Genomic DNA, 3,978 nt, shown 5'->3' with positions numbered 1-3,978 from the left:
AAAAAATTCCCCCAAAAAATCCACAAAAAAATTAAAACAAATTTTAAAAAATCCTAAAAAATTCCCCAAAATTAAAAAAAAAAAAAAAATCCCCACAAAAACTCTCAAAAAAAAAAACCTCAAAAATTTTTTAAAGTCCTGAAAAAAACCCAATTTTTTTTTTTTAATTTCTCAAAAAATTCCCCAAAAAATGTTTAAAAAATCCCAAAAAAAGTGCCGAAAAAGTGCCGAAAAATTGCTGAAAAATTGCCGAAAAATTAATAAAAAATCACCAAAAAACACCGAAAAAATCCCAAAAAATCCCCAAAAAATCCCCAAAAAATCCAAAAAAATCCCCAAAAAATCCCAAAAAAATCCCAAAAAATCCCCAAAAAATCCCAAAAAAATCCCCAAAAAATCCCCAAGTTGCAGCGAAGATCCCCCACGTGTCCCAGCTCCCGCCCGCGCCGGGCTGCGGCCCAGACCTGGTCGTTGAGCCAGTTGGGGCCGTACAGGGTCTGCAGGTCGTCCATGGTGAGCACGTGGCGCTTGTAGCTGACGCGGAAGCCGCGGAGCAGCGCGTTCCCGGGCAGCCGCTGGTACGACTGCAGCAGCTGCTGCACCGAGCCCCTCCTGCCGGGAGAGCACAGGGAGAAATCAGCAGGTAGGACAGGAAAGAGGGGCCGAAAACCCACCAAAAAAACCCAGCGAAAATCCACAAAAAAACCCAGCGAAAATACCCTCAAAAATACACAAAAAAACCCAGCAAAAATCCCACAAAAATCCACAAAAAAACCCAGCGAAAATCCACAAAAAACCCCAAAAATCCACAAAAAACCCCAGCGAAAATCCACAAAAAACCCCAGCAAAAATACCCTCAAAAACCATCAAAAATCCACAAAAAAACCCAGCGAAAATACCCAAAAAATTAACAAAAAAACCCAGCGAAAATACCCTCAAAATTTGCCAAAAATCCACAAAAAATGCAGCGAAAATACCCTCAAAATTCACCAAAAATTCACAAAAAACCCCAGCGAAAATACCCTCAAAATTCACCAAAATCCACAAAAAACCCCAGCAAAAATACCCTCAAAAATACCCCAAAAATCCTCAAAAAACCCCACCAAAAATCCACAAAAAAAACCCAGCAAAACTACCCTAAAAATACCCCAAAACTCCCCAAAAAAACCCAACAAAAACACCCTCAAAATACCCCAAAAATACCTCAAAAATACCCCAAAAATCCACAAAAAACCCACCAAAAATGCCCTCAAAAATTCCCAAAAAACCCAGCAAAAATACCCTCAAAAATCCCCAAAAAACCCCAGCAAAAAATTCCCCAAAAACCCCTGAAAAACCCCACAAAAATACCCTCAAAAATACCCCAAAAATCCACAAAAAATCCCACCAAAAAATTCCCCAAAAAATTTCCCAAAAAATCCCCAAAAAACCCCACCAAAAAATTCCCCCAAAATCCCAAAAAAACGCAACAAAAATTTCCCCAAAAATTCCCAAAACCCCACAAAAAATCCCAAAAAAACCCCACCAAAAATTCCCCAAAAATTCCCAAAAAACCCCACCAAAATTCCCCAAAAATCCCCATGAAACCCCAGCAAAAATGCCCTCAAAAATACCCCAAAAATTAAAATAAAACCCTCCCAAAAACTCCAAAAAATCCCCCAAAATACTCCCGAAAATCCACAAAAATCCCCCAAAAGTCCCTCTAAAAACCTCCCCAAAATCCCCTCCAATAATCCTCCAAAATCACCAAAAACTCCCCAAAACTTCCCAAGAATCTCCATAAAAAAATTCACCCAAATCCTCAAAAAATCTCCCAAAGATCTGCAAAAAAAAACCCCAAAAATTTTAAAAATCCCCAAAAATTTCCCAAGTCCACCCCAAAAACCCTAAAAATCAGAAAAAAAATCCATGAAAAAAATTCAAAAAAATCCCCAAATCCCTAAAATTCCCCCAAAATCCCCAAAATTTCCCAAGTCCACCCCAAAAACCCCAAAAAATCCATGAAAAAATTCAAAAAAATCCCAAAAAATCCCCAAAAAAACTTTAAAAAATCCCCAAAAAATTCCAAAAAATTCCTAAAAATTCCCAAAACCTCCGAAAATCCCCAAACCCCCGAAAATTGCCCCAAAAGGGCCCGGGACCTCTGGGGGGTGCTGAACTCCTGCTGGAAAATGTCCTCGAGCTTCTCCACGACCTCGTCGCGCTGACGGGGATGAGGCTCCCGTAGGCCTGCAGGAACTCATCCAGGATGCCTGGGAAGGACCCAAAAAACCCAAATTCACCCCAAATCCGCCCCAAATCCGCAAATTTCCACCAAAACGGGAAATCCTGAAAAAAAACCCAGCGAAATTCCCGTGGGATTCTGCCCCAAAATCAGCAAATTCCACCCAAAGCTGGGGAAAGTGAAAAGGTTCCGCACGAAATTGGATTGATTTGAACCAAGGTTCATTCACTTCCCCCGAAAATCAAAAATTTCACACAAACATCTTGAAATTCTACCCAAAATCTGCAAAATTTGTCCCAAAATCTGCAAATTTCCACCCAAAATGCCACCCAGAATCTCAAAAATTCAACCCAAAATCGGAAGAATTTGACCCCAAAATACCAAATTTCCGGCAAAAGCGAAAAATTCCACCCAGAATCCAAATATTCCACCAAATTTGGATTCATTTGACCCCAGGTTTTACCCAAAATTGGAGGAGTTTGACCCCAAAAACCCCAAAATTCCGCCCACCCAAACCCGCCCAAATTTCAGCTCCCGATGACGTCATCACCGCGACCCCCAATTTCCGATGACATCATCGCCGCGACCCCAATTTCCGATGACGTCATCGCCGCGACCCCAATTTCCGATGACGTCATCACTGCGACCCCCATTTCCGATGACGTCATCACCGCGACCCCCATTTCCGATGACGTCATCACCGCATCCCCAATTTCCGATGACGTCATCACCGCTACCCCCATGTCCGATGACGTCAATCGCCGTAACCCCAATTTCCGATGACGTCATCACCGCGACCCCCATGTCCGATGACGTCATCACCGCGACCCCCGTTCCCGGTGACGTCATCACCCCAATGTCGTCTCCCAAAATGACATCACCACCCACACCCCAAGCCCCGCCCATGATGACGTCACCGCTGATGTCACTCACTCTGCACGCAGGTCACGTGCTCCTCCCTCAGGGGGGGCTGGGCTGCGAAGGGGGCGGACCCGGGCCGGAGGGGCGTGGCCGAGGAGGAGGCGGCAGAAGGGGCGTGGCCCTGCCCGGCCAGGAGGGGGCGTGGCCCCGTTTCGACCCCGCCCCCCTCGGTGACGTTGCTGATCAGGATTGGGCCCTGGGAGGGGGAGGGCGGGGGGCGGGGGGGGGGGGGGAGGGGCAGCCCGGGAGAGGCCCCGCCCCTCCCCCACCCCCCCCTACCCGTTCAGGAGGGGACCTGGAACAAAGGGGGGGGTGGGGGGAGGGGCGTCACAGACCCAAACTTGGAATTTTTAACCCCGAAATCCCCTCCCGCCAGCAGCGGCTTAAGCCACGCCCCCATTAAATGAGCTCCTCCCCCAATTTTAAACCCCACCCTCAATTTTAGGCTCCTCCCCCAAGAAATGCTCGGCCCCTCCCCATTCAAATTTAGAAACCCTGAAGGATCTGAAGCCCCTCCCCTACTTCAGGACCCTTCCCCAATTTTCGCCCCTCCCCCCTTTTAAGCCCCTCCCCCAAATCCCCCTCCCTCGCTCTTGGCCCCTCCCCAAATTTAGGCCCCACCCCCACTTTAGGCCCTCCACTTTAGGCCCCTCCCACCCCCAAGGTTTTACCCCTCCCCCCATTCCAAGCCCCGCCCCATCCAAGCCACGCCCTCTTTAAGCCCTCCCACTCTAAGCTCCTCCCAGTTTAAGCCCCTCCCCCAGGCAGATTTTTTGCTCCTCCCACCCTTTTAAGCCCCTCCCCCCCTTTAAGCCCCTCCCCCCCTTTAGGCC

The 3,978-nt window shown here is 47.4% G+C and overlaps 1 long non-coding RNA gene across 1 annotated transcript; it reads right to left on the bottom strand.

The window, feature by feature from the left end:
* Positions 1-444: 444 nt before the first annotated feature.
* Positions 445-3,346, bottom strand: LOC118701157 (uncharacterized). The gene is made up of 3 exons (XR_004982415.2): positions 3,158-3,346; positions 2,142-2,252; positions 445-612 (listed from the first exon to the last, which is right to left on the bottom strand). It is a non-coding gene; the product is annotated as an uncharacterized LOC118701157 (long non-coding RNA).
* Between the last annotated feature and the right edge of the window lie 632 nt (positions 3,347-3,978).

Source organism: Molothrus ater, unplaced genomic scaffold (assembly GCF_012460135.2).
Source record: "Molothrus ater isolate BHLD 08-10-18 breed brown headed cowbird unplaced genomic scaffold, BPBGC_Mater_1.1 matUn_MA754, whole genome shotgun sequence".
Classification (NCBI taxonomy): domain Eukaryota; kingdom Metazoa; phylum Chordata; class Aves; order Passeriformes; family Icteridae; genus Molothrus; species Molothrus ater.
Note: the sequence above shows the minus strand (reverse complement) of the source record. Positions and strands in the feature narration are given on the sequence as shown.